This window comes from Haliotis asinina, chromosome 15 (genome assembly GCF_037392515.1).
Source record: "Haliotis asinina isolate JCU_RB_2024 chromosome 15, JCU_Hal_asi_v2, whole genome shotgun sequence".
In the NCBI taxonomy this organism is placed as follows: domain Eukaryota; kingdom Metazoa; phylum Mollusca; class Gastropoda; order Lepetellida; family Haliotidae; genus Haliotis; species Haliotis asinina.
In genome coordinates this window covers 39,628,167-39,644,187 of record NC_090294.1, presented here as the reverse complement: position 1 = coordinate 39,644,187, position 16,021 = coordinate 39,628,167, and the positions used below count along the sequence as shown (strand labels likewise).

Below are 16,021 nucleotides of genomic sequence, written 5' to 3'. Positions count from 1 at the left end.
TACAGCACGCTTTCTATGTTGGCTGTACCATTTTGCTGTAGGCTTGCCACGGGGATGTACGTGTCAAGGCTCAATTCTTAAACTCGCGTGTGTGGGGAAGACTGATGTCAACTTGGAAAACAAAGATTGTACAAGTGCTCAAGAGAAGGATACATGGTTTTTACCCCGTTTTCCTCAGGTTGGGGATGTAGCTCAGTGGTAGAGCGTTCGCTTTGCATGTGAAAGGCCCCGGGTTCGATGCCCGGCATTTCCATGTTCCTTATTTTTTCCCTGTTTTATATTTGTCTTCTTCTTACAAGCCCACCGTTCATCTTTATCAGCACCTGAAAACCAAACAATTCTCTTATATAATCCACAATAAATATATGCAAATGTACATCCATCCTGCATTTCAAACAATCACACTACTTATACGCTTGAATTTAGAAGGATTTGGCAATAGGCTACGTCTCCATCTTGACATTTCGACCTTCACAAGTACTCAGTGCATAAAAGTGATCAATCTAACAAGTAGTACAATGAGAACAGCAGGTGTAGGGGATGTAGCTCAGTGGTAGAGCGTTCGCTTCGCATGTGAAAGGCCCCGGGTTCGATCCCCGGCATCTCCACATTTTTGGCCAGGGATGTCACAATGCAAACTGAGTGTGCCCCACCCGAATATGAAAGAAGCCACATTTATTGAAATCACCAGACATTGCAAGATGCCACGCTCAACAATCCTACACATTGCTGCCCATAAAGTCCTTTCTTTCTTCAAATACTCCACAGCCATACACACCCTCTTTACAGCAACTACAGCACGCTTTCTATGTTGGCTGTACCATTTTGCTGTAGGCTTGCCACGGGGATGTACGTGTCAAGGCTCAATTCTTAAACTCGCGTGTGTGGGGAAGACTGATGTCAACTTGGAAAACAAAGATTGTACAAGTGCTCAAGAGAAGGATACATGGTTTTTACCCCGTTTTCCTCAGGTTGGGGATGTAGCTCAGTGGTAGAGCGTTCGCTTTGCATGTGAAAGGCCCTGGGTTCGATACCCGGCATTTCCATGTTCCTTATTTTTTCCCTGTTTTATATTTGTCTTCTTCTTACAAGCCCACCGTTCATCTTTATCAGCACCTGAAAACCAAACAATTCTCTTATATAATCCACAATAAATATATGCAAATGTACATCCATCCTGCATTTCAAACAATCACACTACTTATACGCTTGAATTTAGAAGGATTTGGCAATAGGCTACGTCTCCATCTTGACATTTCGACCTTCACAAGTACTCAGTGCATAAAAGTGATCAATCTAACAAGTAGTACAATGAGAACAGCAGGTGTAGGGGATGTAGCTCAGTGGTAGAGCGTTCGCTTCGCATGTGAAAGGCCCCGGCTTCGATCCCCGGCATCTCCACATTTTTGGCCAGGGATGTCACAATGCAAACTGAGTGTGCCCAACCCGAATATGAAAGAAGCCACATTTATTGAAATCACCAGACATTGCAAGATGCCACGCTCAACAATCCTACACATTGCTGCCCATAAAGTCCTTTCTTTCTTCAAATACTCCACAGACATACACACCCTCTTTACAGCACCTACAGCACGCTTTCTATGTTGGCTGTACCATTTTGCTGTAGACTTGCCACGGGGATGTACGTGTCAAGGCTCAATTCTTAAACTCGCGTGTGTGGGGAAGACTGATGTCAACTTGGAAAACAAAGATTGTACAAGTGCTCAAGAGAAGGATACATGGTTTTTACCCCGTTTTCCTCAGGTTGGGGATGTAGCTCAGTGGTAGAGCGTTCGCTTTGCATGTGAAAGGCCCCGGGTTCGATCCCCGGCATCTCCATGTTCCTTATTTTTTCCCTGTTTTATATTTGTCTTCTTCTTACAAGCCCACCGTTCATCTTTATCAGCACCTGAAAACCAAACAATTCTCTTATATAATCCACAATAAATATATGCAAATGTACATCCATCCTGCATTTCAAACAATCACACTACTTATACGCTTGAATTTAGAAGGATTTGGCAATAGGCTACGTCTCCATCTTGACATTTCGACCTTCACAAGTACTCAGTGCATAAAAGTGATCAATCTAACAAGTAGTACAATGAGAACAGCAGGTGTAGGGGATGTAGCTCAGTGGTAGAGCGTTCGCTTCGCATGTGAAAGGCCCCGGCTTCGATCCCCGGCATCTCCACATTTTTGGCCAGGGATGTCACAATGCAAACTGAGTGTGCCCCACCTGAATATGAAAGAAGCCACATTTATTGAAATCACCAGACATTGCAAGATGCCACGCTCAACAATCGTACACATTGCTGCCCATAAAGTCCTTTCTTTCTTCAAATACTCCACAGCCATACACACCCTCTTTACAGCAACTACAGCACGCTTTCTATGTTGGCTGTACCATTTTGCTGTAGGCTTGCCACGGGGATGTACGTGTCAAGGCTCAATTCTTAAACTCGCGTGTGTGGGGAAGACTGATGTCAACTTGGAAAACAAAGATTGTACAAGTGCTCAAGAGAAGGATACATGGTTTTTACCCCGTTTTCCTCAGGTTGGGGATGTAGCTCAGTGGTAGAGCGTTCGCTTTGCATGTGAAAGGCCCTGGGTTCGATGCCCGGCATTTCCATGTTCCTTATTTTTTCCCTGTTTTATATTTGTCTTCTTCTTACAAGCCCACCGTTCATCTTTATCAGCACCTGAAAACCAAACAATTCTCTTATATAATCCACAATAAATATTTGCAAATGTACATCCATCCTGCATTTCAAACAATCACACTACTTATACGCTTGAATTTAGAAGGATTTGGCAATAGGCTACGTCTCCATCTTGACATTTCGACCTTCACAAGTACTCAGTGCATAAAAGTGATCAATCTAACAAGTAGTACAATGAGAACAGCAGGTGTAGGGGATGTAGCTCAGTGGTAGAGCGTTCGCTTCGCATGTGAAAGGCCCCGGGTTCGATCCCCGGCATCTCCACATTTTTGGCCAGGGATGTCACAATGCAAACTGAGTGTGCCCAACCCGAATATGAAAGAAGCCACATTTATTGAAATCACCAGACATTGCAAGATGCCACGCTCAACAATCCTACACATTGCTGCCCATAAAGTCCTTTCTTTCTTCAAATACTCCACAGACATACACACCTCTTTACAGCACCTACAGCACGCTTTCTATGTTGGCTGTACCATTTTGCTGTAGGCTTGCCACGGGGATGTACGTGTCAAGGCTCAATTCTTAAACTCGCGTGTGTGGGGAAGACTGATGTCAACTTGGAAAACAAAGATTGTACAAGTGCTCAAGAGAAGGATACATGGTTTTTACTCCGTTTTCCTCAGGTTGGGGATGTAGCTCAGTGGTAGAGCGTTCGCTTTGCATGTGAAAGGCCCCGGGTTCGATCCCCGGCATCTCCATGTTCCTTATTTTTTCCCTGTTTTATATTTGTCTTCTTCTTACAAGCCCACCGTTCATCTTTATCAGCACCTGAAAACCAAACAATTCTCTTATATAATCCACAATAAATATATGCAAATGTACATCCATCCTGCATTTCAAACAATCACACTACTTATACGCTTGAATTTAGAAGGATTTGGCAATAGGCTACGTCTCCATCTTGACATTTCGACCTTCACAAGTACTCAGTGCATAAAAGTGATCAATCTAACAAGTAGTACAATGAGAACAGCAGGTGTAGGGGATGTAGCTCAGTGGTAGAGCGTTCGCTTCGCATGTGAAAGGCCCCGGGTTCGATCCCCGGCATCTCCATATTTTTGGCCAGGGATGTCACAATGCAAACTGAGTGTGCCCCACCTGAATATGAAAGAAGCCACATTTATTGAAATCACCAGACATTGCAAGATGCCACGCTCAACAATCCTACACATTGCTGCCCATAAAGTCCTTTCTTTCTTCAAATACTCCACAGCCATACACACCCTCTTTACAGCAACTACAGCACGCTTTCTATGTTGGCTGTACCATTTTGCTGTAGGCTTGCCACGGGGATGTACGTGTCAAGGCTCAATTCTTAAACTCGCGTGTGTGGGGAAGACTGATGTCAACTTGGAAAACAAAGATTGTACAAGTGCTCAAGAGAAGGATACATGGTTTTTACCCCGTTTTCCTCAGGTTGGGGATGTAGCTCAGTGGTAGAGCGTTCGCTTTGCATGTGAAAGGCCCTGGGTTCGATGCCCGGCATTTCCATGTTCCTTATTTTTTCCCTGTTTTATATTTGTCTTCTTCTTACAAGCCCACCGTTCATCTTTATCAGCACCTGAAAACCAAACAATTCTCTTATATAATCCACAATAAATATTTGCAAATGTACATCCATCCTGCATTTCAAACAATCACACTACTTATACGCTTGAATTTAGAAGGATTTGGCAATAGGCTACGTCTCCATCTTGACATTTCGACCTTCACAAGTACTCAGTGCATAAAAGTGATCAATCTAACAAGTAGTACAATGAGAACAGCAGGTGTAGGGGATGTAGCTCAGTGGTAGAGCGTTCGCTTCGCATGTGAAAGGCCCCGGGTTCGATCCCCGGCATCTCCACATTTTTGGCCAGGGATGTCACAATGCAAACTGAGTGTGCCCAACCCGAATATGAAAGAAGCCACATTTATTGAAATCACCAGACATTGCAAGATGCCACCCTCAACAATCCTACACATTGCTGCCCATAAAGTCCTTTCTTTCTTCAAATACTCCACAGACATACACACCCTCTTTACAGCACCTACAGCACGCTTTCTATGTTGGCTGTACCATTTTGCTGTAGGCTTGCCACGGGGATGTACGTGTCAAGGCTCAATTCTTAAACTCGCGTGTGTGGGGAAGACTGATGTCAACTTGGAAAACAAAGATTGTACAAGTGCTCAAGAGAAGGATACATGGTTTTTACCCCGTTTTCCTCAGGTTGGGGATGTAGCTCAGTGGTAGAGCGTTCGCTTTGCATGTGAAAGGCCCCGGGTTCGATGCCCGGCATTTCCATGTTCCTTATTTTTTCCCTGTTTTATATTTGTCTTCTTCTTACAAGCCCACCGTTCATCTTTATCAGCACCTGAAAACCAAACAATTCTCTTATATAATCCACAATAAATATATGCAAATGTACATCCATCCTGCATTTCAAACAATCACACTACTTATACGCTTGAATTTAGAAGGATTTGGCAATAGGCTACGTCTCCATCTTGACATTTCGACCTTCACAAGTACTCAGTGCATAAAAGTGATCAATCTAACAAGTAGTACAATGAGAACAGCAGGTGTAGGGGATGTAGCTCAGTGGTAGAGCGTTCGCTTCGCATGTGAAAGGCCCCGGGTTCGATCCCCGGCATCTCCACATTTTTGGCCAGGGATGTCACAATGCAAACTGAGTGTGCCCCACCCGAATATGAAAGAAGCCACATTTATTGAAATCACCAGACATTGCAAGATGCCACGCTCAACAATCCTACACATTGCTGCCCATAAAGTCCTTTCTTTCTTCAAATACTCCACAGCCATACACACCCTCTTTACAGCAACTACAGCACGCTTTCTATGTTGGCTGTACCATTTTGCTGTAGACTTGCCACGGGGATGTACGTGTCAAGGCTCAATTCTTAAACTCGCGTGTGTGGGGAAGACTGATGTCAACTTGGAAAACAAAGATTGTACAAGTGCTCAAGAGAAGGATACATGGTTTTTACCCCGTTTTCCTCAGGTTGGGGATGTAGCTCAGTGGTAGAGCGTTCGCTTTGCATGTGAAAGGCCCCGGGTTCGATCCCCGGCATCTCCATGTTCCTTATTTTTTTCCCTGTTTTATATTTGTCTTCTTCTTACAAGCCCACCGTTCATCTTTATCAGCACCTGAAAACCAAACAATTCTCTTATATAATCCACAATAAATATATGCAAATGTACATCCATCCTGCATTTCAAACAATCACACTACTTATACGCTTGAATTTAGAAGGATTTGGCAATAGGCTACGTCTCCATCTTGACATTTCGACCTTCACAAGTACTCAGTGCATAAAAGTGATCAATCTAACAAGTAGTACAATGAGAACAGCAGGTGTAGGGGATGTAGCTCAGTGGTAGAGCGTTCGCTTCGCATGTGAAAGGCCCCGGGTTCGATCCCCGGCATCTCCACATTTTTGGCCAGGGATGTCACAATGCAAACTGAGTGTGCCCCACCCGAATATGAAAGAAGCCACATTTATTGAAATCACCAGACATTGCAAGATGCCACGCTCAACAATCCTACACATTGCTGCCCATAAAGTCCTTTCTTTCTTCAAATACTCCACAGCCATACACACCCTCTTTACAGCAACTACAGCACGCTTTCTATGTTGGCTGTACCATTTTGCTGTAGACTTGCCACGGGGATGTACGTGTCAAGGCTCAATTCTTAAACTCGCGTGTGTGGGGAAGACTGATGTCAACTTGGAAAACAAAGATTGTACAAGTGCTCAAGAGAAGGATACATGGTTTTTACCCCGTTTTCCTCAGGTTGGGGATGTAGCTCAGTGGTAGAGCGTTCGCTTTGCATGTGAAAGGCCCCGGGTTCGATCCCCGGCATCTCCATGTTCCTTATTTTTTTCCCTGTTTTATATTTGTCTTCTTCTTACAAGCCCACCGTTCATCTTTATCAGCACCTGAAAACCAAACAATTCTCTTATATAATCCACAATAAATATATGCAAATGTACATCCATCCTGCATTTCAAACAATCACACTACTTATACGCTTGAATTTAGAAGGATTTGGCAATAGGCTACGTCTCCATCTTGACATTTCGACCTTCACAAGTACTCAGTGCATAAAAGTGATCAATCTAACAAGTAGTACAATGAGAACAGCAGGTGTAGGGGATGTAGCTCAGTGGTAGAGCGTTCGCTTCGCATGTGAAAGGCCCCGGGTTCGATCCCCGGCATCTCCACATTTTTGGCCAGGGATGTCACAATGCAAACTGAGTGTGCCCAACCCGAATATGAAAGAAGCCACATTTATTGAAATCACCAGACATTGCAAGATGCCACCCTCAACAATCCTACACATTGCTGCCCATAAAGTCCTTTCTTTCTTCAAATACTCCACAGACATACACACCCTCTTTACAGCACCTACAGCACGCTTTCTATGTTGGCTGTACCATTTTGCTGTAGGCTTGCCACGGGGATGTACGTGTCAAGGCTCAATTCTTAAACTCGCGTGTGTGGGGAAGACTGATGTCAACTTGGAAAACAAAGATTGTACAAGTGCTCAAGAGAAGGATACATGGTTTTTACCCCGTTTTCCTCAGGTTGGGGATGTAGCTCAGTGGTAGAGCGTTCGCTTTGCATGTGAAAGGCCCCGGGTTCGATGCCCGGCATTTCCATGTTCCTTATTTTTTCCCTGTTTTATATTTGTCTTCTTCTTACAAGCCCACCGTTCATCTTTATCAGCACCTGAAAACCAAACAATTCTCTTATATAATCCACAATAAATATATGCAAATGTACATCCATCCTGCATTTCAAACAATCACACTACTTATACGCTTGAATTTAGAAGGATTTGGCAATAGGCTACGTCTCCATCTTGACATTTCGACCTTCACAAGTACTCAGTGCATAAAAGTGATCAATCTAACAAGTAGTACAATGAGAACAGCAGGTGTAGGGGATGTAGCTCAGTGGTAGAGCGTTCGCTTCGCATGTGAAAGGCCCCGGGTTCGATCCCCGGCATCTCCACATTTTTGGCCAGGGATGTCACAATGCAAACTGAGTGTGCCCCACCCGAATATGAAAGAAGCCACATTTATTGAAATCACCAGACATTGCAAGATGCCACGCTCAACAATCCTACACATTGCTGCCCATAAAGTCCTTTCTTTCTTCAAATACTCCACAGCCATACACACCCTCTTTACAGCAACTACAGCACGCTTTCTATGTTGGCTGTACCATTTTGCTGTAGACTTGCCACGGGGATGTACGTGTCAAGGCTCAATTCTTAAACTCGCGTGTGTGGGGAAGACTGATGTCAACTTGGAAAACAAAGATTGTACAAGTGCTCAAGAGAAGGATACATGGTTTTTACCCCGTTTTCCTCAGGTTGGGGATGTAGCTCAGTGGTAGAGCGTTCGCTTTGCATGTGAAAGGCCCCGGGTTCGATCCCCGGCATCTCCATGTTCCTTATTTTTTCCCCTGTTTTATATTTGTCTTCTTCTTACAAGCCCACCGTTCATCTTTATCAGCACCTGAAAACCAAACAATTCTCTTATATAATCCACAATAAATATATGCAAATGTACATCCATCCTGCATTTCAAACAATCACACTACTTATACGCTTGAATTTAGAAGGATTTGGCAATAGGCTACGTCTCCATCTTGATATTTCGACCTTCACAAGTACTCAGTGCATAAAAGTGATCAATCTAACAAGTAGTACAATGAGAACAACAGGTGTAGGGGATGTAGCTCAGTGGTAGAGCGTTCGCTTCGCATGTGAAAGGCCCCGGGTTCGATCCCCGGCATCTCCACATTTTTGGCCAGGGATGTCACAATGCAAACTGAGTGTGCCCCACCCGAATATGAAAGAAGCCACATTTATTGAAATCACCAGACATTGCAAGATGCCACGCTCAACAATCCTACACATTGCTGCCCATAAAGTCCTTTCTTTCTTCAAATACTCCACAGCCATACACACCCTCTTTACAGCAACTACAGCACGCTTTCTATGTTGGCTGTACCATTTTGCTGTAGGCTTGCCACGGGGATGTACGTGTCAAGGCTCAATTCTTAAACTCGCGTGTGTGGGGAAGACTGATGTCAACTTGGAAAACAAAGATTGTACAAGTGCTCAAGAGAAGGATACATGATTTTTACCCCGTTTTCCTCAGGTTGGGGATGTAGCTCAGTGGTAGAGCGTTCGCTTTGCATGTGAAAGGCCCCGGGTTCGATCCCCGGCATCTCCATGTTCCTTATTTTTTCCCTGTTTTATATTTGTCTTCTTCTTACAAGCCCACCGTTCATCTTTATCAGCACCTGAAAACCAAACAATTCTCTTATATAATCCACAATAAATATATGCAAATGTACATCCATCCTGCATTTCAAACAATCACACTACTTATACGCTTGAATTTAGAAGGATTTGGCAATAGGCTACGTCTCCATCTTGATATTTCGACCTTCACAAGTACTCAGTGCATAAAAGTGATCAATCTAACAAGTAGTACAATGAGAACAGCAGGTGTAGGGGATGTAGCTCAGTGGTAGAGCGTTCGCTTCGCATGTGAAAGGCCCCGGGTTCGATCCCCGGCATCTCCACATTTTTGGCCAGGGATGTCACAATGCAAACTGAGTGTGCCCCACCCGAATATGAAAGAAGCCACATTTATTGAAATCACCAGACATTGCAAGATGCCACGCTCAACAATCCTACACATTGCTGCCCATAAAGTCCTTTCTTTCTTCAAATACTCCACAGCCATACACACCCTCTTTACAGCAACTACAGCATGCTTTCTATGTTGGCTGTACCATTTTGCTGTAGGCTTGCCACGGGGATGTACGTGTCAAGGCTCAATTCTTAAACTCGGGTGTGTGGGGAAGACTGATGTCAACTTGGAAAACAAAGATTGTACAAGTGCTCAAGAGAAGGATACATGGTTTTTACCCCGTTTTCCTCAGGTTGGGGATGTAGCTCAGTGGTAGAGCGTTCGCTTTGCATGTGAAAGGCCCCGGGTTCGATCCCCGGCATCTCCATGTTCCTTATTTTTTCCCTGTTTTATATTTGTCTTCTTCTTACAAGCCCACCGTTCATCTTTATCAGCACCTGAAAACCAAACAATTCTCTTATATAATCCACAATAAATATATGCAAATGTACATCCATCCTGCATTTCAAACAATCACACTACTTATACGCTTGAATTTAGAAGGATTTGGCAATAGGCTACGTCTCCATCTTGACATTTCGACCTTCACAAGTACTCAGTGCATAAAAGTGATCAATCTAACAAGTAGTACAATGAGAACAGCAGGTGTAGGGGATGTAGCTCAGTGGTAGAGCGTTCGCTTCGCATGTGAAAGGCCCCGGGTTCGATCCCCGGCATCTCCACATTTTTGGCCAGGGATGTCACAATGCAAACTGAGTGTGCCCCACCCGAATATGAAAGAAGCCACATTTATTGAAATCACCAGACATTGCAAGATGCCACGCTCAACAATCCTACACATTGCTGCCCATAAAGTCCTTTCTTTCTTCAAATACTCCACAGCCATACACACCCTCTTTACAGCAACTACAGCACGCTTTCTATGTTGGCTGTACCATTTTGCTGTAGGCTTGCCACGGGGATGTACGTGTCAAGGCTCAATTCTTAAACTCGGGTGTGTGGGGAAGACTGATGTCAACTTGGAAAACAAAGATTGTACAAGTGCTCAAGAGAAGGATACATGGTTTTTACCCCGTTTTCCTCAGGTTGGGGATGTAGCTCAGTGGTAGAGCGTTCGCTTTGCATGTGAAAGGCCCCGGGTTCGATCCCCGGCATCTCCATGTTCCTTATTTTTTCCCTGTTTTATATTTGTCTTCTTCTTACAAGCCCACCGTTCATCTTTATCAGCACCTGAAAACCAAACAATTCTCTTATATAATCCACAATAAATATATGCAAATGTACATCCATCCTGCATTTCAAACAATCACACTACTTATACGCTTGAATTTAGAAGGATTTGGCAATAGGCTACGTCTCCATCTTGACATTTCGACCTTCACAAGTACTCAGTGCATAAAAGTGATCAATCTAACAAGTAGTACAATGAGAACAGCAGGTGTAGGGGATGTAGCTCAGTGGTAGAGCGTTCGCTTCGCATGTGAAAGGCCCCGGGTTCGATCCCCGGCATCTCCACATTTTTGGCCAGGGATGTCACAATGCAAACTGAGTGTGCCCCACCCGAATATGAAAGAAGCCACATTTATTGAAATCACCAGACATTGCAAGATGCCACGCTCAACAATCGTACACATTGCTGCCCATAAAGTCCTTTCTTTCTTCAAATACTCCACAGCCATACACACCCTCTTTACAGCAACTACAGCACGCTTTCTATGTTGGCTGTACCATTTTGCTGTAGGCTTGCCACGGGGATGTACGTGTCAAGGCTCAATTCTTAAACTCGCGTGTGTGGGGAAGACTGATGTCAACTTGGAAAACAAAGATTGTACAAGTACTCAAGAGAAGGATACATGGTTTTTACCCCGTTTTCCTCAGGTTGGGGATGTAGCTCAGTGGTAGAGCGTTCGCTTTGCATGTGAAAGGCCCCGGGTTCGATCCCCGGCATCTCCATGTTCCTTATTTTTTCCCTGTTTTATATTTGTCTTCTTCTTACAAGCCCACCGTTCATCTTTATCAGCACCTGAAAACCAAACAATTCTCTTATATAATCCACAATAAATATATGCAAATGTACATCCATCCTGCATTTCAAACAATCACACTACTTATACGCTTGAATTTAGAAGGATTTGGCAATAGGCTACGTCTCCATCTTGACATTTCGACCTTCACAAGTACTCAGTGCATAAAAGTGATCAATCTAACAAGTAGTACAATGAGAACAGCAGGTGTAGGGGATGTAGCTCAGTGGTAGAGCGTTCGCTTCGCATGTGAAAGGCCCCGGGGTCGATCCCCGGCATCTCCACATTTTTGGCCAGGGATGTCACAATGCAAACTGAGTGTGCCCCACCCGAATACGAAAGAAGCCGCATTTATTGAAATCACCAGACATTGCAAGATGCCACGCTCAACAATCCTACACATTGCTGCCCATAAAGTCCTTTCTTTCTTCAAATACTCCACAGCCATACACACCCTCTTTACAGCAACTACAGCACGCTTTCTATGTTGGCTGTACCATTTTGCTGTAGGCTTGCCACGGGGATGTACGTGTCAAGGCTCAATTCTTAAACTCGCGTGTGTGGGGAAGACTGATGTCAACTTGGAAAACAAAGATTGTACAAGTGCTCAAGAGAAGGATACATGGTTTTTACCCCGTTTTCCTCAGGTTGGGGATGTAGCTCAGTGGTAGAGCGTTCGCTTTGCATGTGAAAGGCCCCGGGTTCGATCCCCGGCATCTCCATGTTCCTTACTTTTTCCCTGTTTTATATTTGTCTTCTTCTTACAAGCCCACCGTTCATCTTTATCAGCACCTGAAAACCAAACAATTCTCTTATATAATCCACAATAAATATATGCAAATGTACATCCATCCTGCATTTCAAACAATCACACTACTTATACGCTTGAATTTAGAAGGATTTGGCAATAGGCTACGTCTCCATCTTGACATTTCGACCTTCACAAGTACTCAGTGCATAAAAGTGATCAATCTAACAAGTAGTACAATGAGAACAGCAGGTGTAGGGGATGTAGCTCAGTGGTAGAGCGTTCGCTTCGCATGTGAAAGGCCCCGGCTTCGATCCCCGGCATCTCCACATTTTTGGCCAGGGATGTCACAATGCAAACTGAGTGTGCCCCACCCGAATATGAAAGAAGCCACATTTATTGAAATCACCAGACATTGCAAGATGCCACGCTCAACAATCCTACACATTGCTGCCCATAAAGTCCTTTCTTTCTTCAAATACTCCACAGCCATACACACCCTCTTTACAGCAACTACAGCACGCTTTCTATGTTGGCTGTACCATTTTGCTGTAGGCTTGCCACGGGGATGTACGTGTCAAGGCTCAATTCTTAAACTCGGGTGTGTGGGGAAGACTGATGTCAACTTGGAAAACAAAGATTGTACAAGTACTCAAGAGAAGGATACATGGTTTTTACCCCGTTTTCCTCAGGTTGGGGATGTAGCTCAGTGGTAGAGCGTTCGCTTTGCATGTGAAAGGCCCCGGGTTCGATCTCCGGCATCTCCATGTTCCTTATTTTTTTCCCTGTTTTATATTTGTCTTCTTCTTACAAGCCCACCGTTCATCTTTATCAGCACCTGAAAACCAAACAATTCTCTTATATAATCCACAATAAATATATGCAAATGTACATCCATCCTGCATTTCAAACAATCACACTACTTATACGCTTGAATTTAGAAGGATTTGGCAATAGGCTACGTCTCCATCTTGATATTTCGACCTTCACAAGTACTCAGTGCATAAAAGTGATCAATCTAACAAGTAGTACAATGAGAACAGCAGGTGTAGGGGATGTAGCTCAGTGGTAGAGCGTTCGCTTCGCATGTGAAAGGCCCCGGGTTCGATCCCCGGCATCTCCACATTTTTGGCCAGGGATGTCACAATGCAAACTGAGTGTGCCCCACCCGAATATGAAAGAAGCCACATTTATTGAAATCACCAGACATTGCAAGATGCCACGCTCAACAATCCTACACATTGCTGCCCATAAAGTCCTTTCTTTCTTCAAATACTCCACAGCCATACACACCCTCTTTACAGCAACTACAGCACGCTTTCTATGTTGGCTGTACCATTTTGCTGTAGGCTTGCCACGGGGATGTACGTGTCAAGGCTCAATTCTTAAACTCGGGTGTGTGGGGAAGACTGATGTCAACTTGGAAAACAAAGATTGTACAAGTGCTCAAGAGAAGGATACATGGTTTTTACCCCGTTTTCCTCAGGTTGGGGATGTAGCTCAGTGGTAGAGCGTTCGCTTTGCATGTGAAAGGCCCCGGGTTCGATCCCCGGCATCTCCATGTTCCTTATTTTTTCCCCTGTTTTATATTTGTCTTCTTCTTACAAGCCCACCGTTCATCTTTATCAGCACCTGAAAACCAAACAATTCTCTTATATAATCCACAATAAATATATGCAAATGTACATCCATCCTGCATTTCAAACAATCACACTACTTATACGCTTGAATTTAGAAGGATTTGGCAATAGGCTACGTCTCCATCTTGATATTTCGACCTTCACAAGTACTCAGTGCATAAAAGCGATCAATCTAACAAGTAGTACAATGAGAACAGCAGGTGTAGGGGATGTAGCTCAGTGGTAGAGCGTTCGCTTCGCATGTGAAAGGCCCCGGGTTCGATCCCCGGCATCTCCACATTTTTGGCCAGGGATGTCACAATGCAAACTGAGTGTGCCCCACCCGAATATGAAAGAAGCCACATTTATTGAAATCACCAGACATTGCAAGATGCCACGCTCAACAATCGTACACATTGCTGCCCATAAAGTCCTTTCTTTCTTCAAATACTCCACAGCCATACACACCCTCTTTACAGCAACTACAGCACGCTTTCTATGTTGGCTGTACCATTTTGCTGTAGGCTTGCCACGGGGATGTACGTGTCAAGGCTCAATTCTTAAACTCGGGTGTGTGGGGAAGACTGATGTCAACTTGGAAAACAAAGATTGTACAAGTGCTCAAGAGAAGGATACATGGTTTTTACCCCGTTTTCCTCAGGTTGGGGATGTAGCTCAGTGGTAGAGCGTTCGCTTTGCATGTGAAACGCCGTTGGTTCGATCCCCGGCATCTCCATGTTCCTTATTTTTTCCCTGTTTTATATTTGTCTTCTTCTTACAAGCCCACCGTTCATCTTTATCAGCACCTGAAAACCAAACAATTCTCTTATATAATCCACAATAAATATATGCAAATGTACATCCATCCTGCATTTCAAACAATCACACTACTTATACGCTTGAATTTAGAAGGATTTGGCAATAGGCTACGTCTCCATCTTGACATTTCGACCTTCACAAGTACTCAGTGCATAAAAGTGATCAATCTAACAAGTAGTACAATGAGAACAGCAGGTGTAGGGGATGTAGCTCAGTGGTAGAGCGTTCGCTTCGCATGTGAAAGGCCCCGGGGTCGACCCCCGGCATATCCACATTTTTGGCCAGGGATGTCACAATGCAAACTGAGTGTGCCCCACCCGAATATGAAAGAAGCCACATTTATTGAAATCACCAGACATTGCAAGATGCCACGCTCAACAATCGTACACATTGCTGCCCATAAAGTCCTTTCTTTCTTCAAATACTCCACAGCCATACACACCCTCTTTACAGCAACTACAGCACGCTTTCTATGTTGGCTGTACCATTTTGCTGTAGGCTTGCCACGGGGATGTACGTGTCAAGGCTCAATTCTTAAACTCGGGTGTGTGGGGAAGACTGATGTCAACTTGGAAAACAAAGATTGTACAAGTGCTCAAGAGAAGGATACATGGTTTTTACCCCGTTTTCCTCAGGTTGGGGATGTAGCTCAGTGGTAGAGCGTTCGCTTTGCATGTGAAAGGCCCCGGGTTCGATGCCCGGCATCTCCATGTTCCTTATTTTTTTCCCTGTTTTATATTTGTCTTCTTCTTACAAGCCCACCGTTCATCTTTATCAGCACCTGAAAACCAAACAATTCTCTTATATAATCCACAATAAATATATGCAAATGTACATCCATCCTGCATTTCAAACAATCACACTACTTATACGCTTGAATTTAGAAGGATTTGGCAATAGGCTACGTCTCCATCTTGATATTTCGACCTTCACAAGTACTCAGTGCATAAAAGTGATCAATCTAACAAGTAGTACAATGAGAACAGCAGGTGTAGGGGATGTAGCTCAGTGGTAGAGCGTTCGCTTCGCATGTGAAAGGCCCCGGGTTCGATCCCCGGCATCTCCACATTTTTGGCCAGGGATGTCACAATGCAAACTGAGTGTGCCCCACCCGAATATGAAAGAAGCCACATTTATTGAAATCACCAGACATTGCAAGATGCCACGCTCAACAATCCTACACATTGCTGCCCATAAAGTCCTTTCTTTCTTCAAATACTCCACAGCCATACACACCCTCTTTACAGCAACTACAGCATGCTTTCTATGTTGGCTGTACCATTTTGCTGTAGGCTTGCCACGGGGATGTACGTGTCAAGGCTCAATTCTTAAACTCGCGTGTGTGGGGAAGACTGATGTCAACTTGGAAAACAAAGATTGTACAAGTGCTCAAGAGAAGGATACATG

At 44.1% G+C, this 16,021-nt stretch overlaps 40 non-coding genes across 40 annotated transcripts; all 40 read left to right on the top strand.

Moving 5' to 3' along the window:
* The first annotated feature begins 181 nt into the window (after positions 1-181).
* Trnaa-ugc (transfer RNA alanine (anticodon UGC)) lies at positions 182-253 on the top strand. The gene has a single exon. It is a non-coding gene; the product is annotated as a tRNA-Ala (tRNA).
* A 283-nt stretch (positions 254-536) lies between these two features.
* Trnaa-cgc (transfer RNA alanine (anticodon CGC)) lies at positions 537-608 on the top strand. The gene has a single exon. It is a non-coding gene; the product is annotated as a tRNA-Ala (tRNA).
* Positions 609-974: 366 nt separating this feature from the next.
* Positions 975-1,046, top strand: Trnaa-ugc (transfer RNA alanine (anticodon UGC)). Its single transcript has one exon. It is a non-coding gene; the product is annotated as a tRNA-Ala (tRNA).
* Positions 1,047-1,329: 283 nt separating this feature from the next.
* Positions 1,330-1,401, top strand: Trnaa-cgc (transfer RNA alanine (anticodon CGC)). The gene has a single exon. It is a non-coding gene; the product is annotated as a tRNA-Ala (tRNA).
* A 366-nt stretch (positions 1,402-1,767) lies between these two features.
* On the top strand, positions 1,768-1,839 carry Trnaa-ugc (transfer RNA alanine (anticodon UGC)). The gene has a single exon. It is a non-coding gene; the product is annotated as a tRNA-Ala (tRNA).
* A 283-nt stretch (positions 1,840-2,122) lies between these two features.
* Positions 2,123-2,194, top strand: Trnaa-cgc (transfer RNA alanine (anticodon CGC)). Its single transcript has one exon. It is a non-coding gene; the product is annotated as a tRNA-Ala (tRNA).
* A 366-nt stretch (positions 2,195-2,560) lies between these two features.
* Trnaa-ugc (transfer RNA alanine (anticodon UGC)) lies at positions 2,561-2,632 on the top strand. The gene has a single exon. It is a non-coding gene; the product is annotated as a tRNA-Ala (tRNA).
* Positions 2,633-2,915: 283 nt separating this feature from the next.
* On the top strand, positions 2,916-2,987 carry Trnaa-cgc (transfer RNA alanine (anticodon CGC)). The gene has a single exon. It is a non-coding gene; the product is annotated as a tRNA-Ala (tRNA).
* A 365-nt stretch (positions 2,988-3,352) lies between these two features.
* Trnaa-ugc (transfer RNA alanine (anticodon UGC)) lies at positions 3,353-3,424 on the top strand. Its single transcript has one exon. It is a non-coding gene; the product is annotated as a tRNA-Ala (tRNA).
* A 283-nt stretch (positions 3,425-3,707) lies between these two features.
* On the top strand, positions 3,708-3,779 carry Trnaa-cgc (transfer RNA alanine (anticodon CGC)). Its single transcript has one exon. It is a non-coding gene; the product is annotated as a tRNA-Ala (tRNA).
* Positions 3,780-4,145: 366 nt separating this feature from the next.
* Positions 4,146-4,217, top strand: Trnaa-ugc (transfer RNA alanine (anticodon UGC)). Its single transcript has one exon. It is a non-coding gene; the product is annotated as a tRNA-Ala (tRNA).
* Positions 4,218-4,500: 283 nt separating this feature from the next.
* Trnaa-cgc (transfer RNA alanine (anticodon CGC)) lies at positions 4,501-4,572 on the top strand. Its single transcript has one exon. It is a non-coding gene; the product is annotated as a tRNA-Ala (tRNA).
* A 366-nt stretch (positions 4,573-4,938) lies between these two features.
* On the top strand, positions 4,939-5,010 carry Trnaa-ugc (transfer RNA alanine (anticodon UGC)). The gene has a single exon. It is a non-coding gene; the product is annotated as a tRNA-Ala (tRNA).
* A 283-nt stretch (positions 5,011-5,293) lies between these two features.
* Trnaa-cgc (transfer RNA alanine (anticodon CGC)) lies at positions 5,294-5,365 on the top strand. Its single transcript has one exon. It is a non-coding gene; the product is annotated as a tRNA-Ala (tRNA).
* Positions 5,366-5,731: 366 nt separating this feature from the next.
* Trnaa-ugc (transfer RNA alanine (anticodon UGC)) lies at positions 5,732-5,803 on the top strand. Its single transcript has one exon. It is a non-coding gene; the product is annotated as a tRNA-Ala (tRNA).
* A 284-nt stretch (positions 5,804-6,087) lies between these two features.
* Trnaa-cgc (transfer RNA alanine (anticodon CGC)) lies at positions 6,088-6,159 on the top strand. The gene has a single exon. It is a non-coding gene; the product is annotated as a tRNA-Ala (tRNA).
* A 366-nt stretch (positions 6,160-6,525) lies between these two features.
* On the top strand, positions 6,526-6,597 carry Trnaa-ugc (transfer RNA alanine (anticodon UGC)). The gene has a single exon. It is a non-coding gene; the product is annotated as a tRNA-Ala (tRNA).
* Positions 6,598-6,881: 284 nt separating this feature from the next.
* Positions 6,882-6,953, top strand: Trnaa-cgc (transfer RNA alanine (anticodon CGC)). Its single transcript has one exon. It is a non-coding gene; the product is annotated as a tRNA-Ala (tRNA).
* A 366-nt stretch (positions 6,954-7,319) lies between these two features.
* Positions 7,320-7,391, top strand: Trnaa-ugc (transfer RNA alanine (anticodon UGC)). Its single transcript has one exon. It is a non-coding gene; the product is annotated as a tRNA-Ala (tRNA).
* Positions 7,392-7,674: 283 nt separating this feature from the next.
* On the top strand, positions 7,675-7,746 carry Trnaa-cgc (transfer RNA alanine (anticodon CGC)). Its single transcript has one exon. It is a non-coding gene; the product is annotated as a tRNA-Ala (tRNA).
* Positions 7,747-8,112: 366 nt separating this feature from the next.
* Trnaa-ugc (transfer RNA alanine (anticodon UGC)) lies at positions 8,113-8,184 on the top strand. The gene has a single exon. It is a non-coding gene; the product is annotated as a tRNA-Ala (tRNA).
* A 284-nt stretch (positions 8,185-8,468) lies between these two features.
* On the top strand, positions 8,469-8,540 carry Trnaa-cgc (transfer RNA alanine (anticodon CGC)). The gene has a single exon. It is a non-coding gene; the product is annotated as a tRNA-Ala (tRNA).
* Positions 8,541-8,906: 366 nt separating this feature from the next.
* Trnaa-ugc (transfer RNA alanine (anticodon UGC)) lies at positions 8,907-8,978 on the top strand. The gene has a single exon. It is a non-coding gene; the product is annotated as a tRNA-Ala (tRNA).
* A 283-nt stretch (positions 8,979-9,261) lies between these two features.
* Trnaa-cgc (transfer RNA alanine (anticodon CGC)) lies at positions 9,262-9,333 on the top strand. The gene has a single exon. It is a non-coding gene; the product is annotated as a tRNA-Ala (tRNA).
* Positions 9,334-9,699: 366 nt separating this feature from the next.
* Trnaa-ugc (transfer RNA alanine (anticodon UGC)) lies at positions 9,700-9,771 on the top strand. The gene has a single exon. It is a non-coding gene; the product is annotated as a tRNA-Ala (tRNA).
* A 283-nt stretch (positions 9,772-10,054) lies between these two features.
* Trnaa-cgc (transfer RNA alanine (anticodon CGC)) lies at positions 10,055-10,126 on the top strand. The gene has a single exon. It is a non-coding gene; the product is annotated as a tRNA-Ala (tRNA).
* Positions 10,127-10,492: 366 nt separating this feature from the next.
* On the top strand, positions 10,493-10,564 carry Trnaa-ugc (transfer RNA alanine (anticodon UGC)). The gene has a single exon. It is a non-coding gene; the product is annotated as a tRNA-Ala (tRNA).
* Positions 10,565-10,847: 283 nt separating this feature from the next.
* Positions 10,848-10,919, top strand: Trnaa-cgc (transfer RNA alanine (anticodon CGC)). Its single transcript has one exon. It is a non-coding gene; the product is annotated as a tRNA-Ala (tRNA).
* A 366-nt stretch (positions 10,920-11,285) lies between these two features.
* Trnaa-ugc (transfer RNA alanine (anticodon UGC)) lies at positions 11,286-11,357 on the top strand. Its single transcript has one exon. It is a non-coding gene; the product is annotated as a tRNA-Ala (tRNA).
* Positions 11,358-11,640: 283 nt separating this feature from the next.
* Trnaa-cgc (transfer RNA alanine (anticodon CGC)) lies at positions 11,641-11,712 on the top strand. Its single transcript has one exon. It is a non-coding gene; the product is annotated as a tRNA-Ala (tRNA).
* Positions 11,713-12,078: 366 nt separating this feature from the next.
* Positions 12,079-12,150, top strand: Trnaa-ugc (transfer RNA alanine (anticodon UGC)). The gene has a single exon. It is a non-coding gene; the product is annotated as a tRNA-Ala (tRNA).
* A 283-nt stretch (positions 12,151-12,433) lies between these two features.
* Positions 12,434-12,505, top strand: Trnaa-cgc (transfer RNA alanine (anticodon CGC)). Its single transcript has one exon. It is a non-coding gene; the product is annotated as a tRNA-Ala (tRNA).
* Positions 12,506-12,871: 366 nt separating this feature from the next.
* On the top strand, positions 12,872-12,943 carry Trnaa-ugc (transfer RNA alanine (anticodon UGC)). The gene has a single exon. It is a non-coding gene; the product is annotated as a tRNA-Ala (tRNA).
* Positions 12,944-13,227: 284 nt separating this feature from the next.
* On the top strand, positions 13,228-13,299 carry Trnaa-cgc (transfer RNA alanine (anticodon CGC)). The gene has a single exon. It is a non-coding gene; the product is annotated as a tRNA-Ala (tRNA).
* Positions 13,300-13,665: 366 nt separating this feature from the next.
* On the top strand, positions 13,666-13,737 carry Trnaa-ugc (transfer RNA alanine (anticodon UGC)). Its single transcript has one exon. It is a non-coding gene; the product is annotated as a tRNA-Ala (tRNA).
* A 284-nt stretch (positions 13,738-14,021) lies between these two features.
* Trnaa-cgc (transfer RNA alanine (anticodon CGC)) lies at positions 14,022-14,093 on the top strand. Its single transcript has one exon. It is a non-coding gene; the product is annotated as a tRNA-Ala (tRNA).
* A 366-nt stretch (positions 14,094-14,459) lies between these two features.
* Trnaa-ugc (transfer RNA alanine (anticodon UGC)) lies at positions 14,460-14,531 on the top strand. Its single transcript has one exon. It is a non-coding gene; the product is annotated as a tRNA-Ala (tRNA).
* A 283-nt stretch (positions 14,532-14,814) lies between these two features.
* Positions 14,815-14,886, top strand: Trnaa-cgc (transfer RNA alanine (anticodon CGC)). Its single transcript has one exon. It is a non-coding gene; the product is annotated as a tRNA-Ala (tRNA).
* A 366-nt stretch (positions 14,887-15,252) lies between these two features.
* Trnaa-ugc (transfer RNA alanine (anticodon UGC)) lies at positions 15,253-15,324 on the top strand. Its single transcript has one exon. It is a non-coding gene; the product is annotated as a tRNA-Ala (tRNA).
* A 284-nt stretch (positions 15,325-15,608) lies between these two features.
* Positions 15,609-15,680, top strand: Trnaa-cgc (transfer RNA alanine (anticodon CGC)). The gene has a single exon. It is a non-coding gene; the product is annotated as a tRNA-Ala (tRNA).
* Positions 15,681-16,021: the final 341 nt, after the last annotated feature.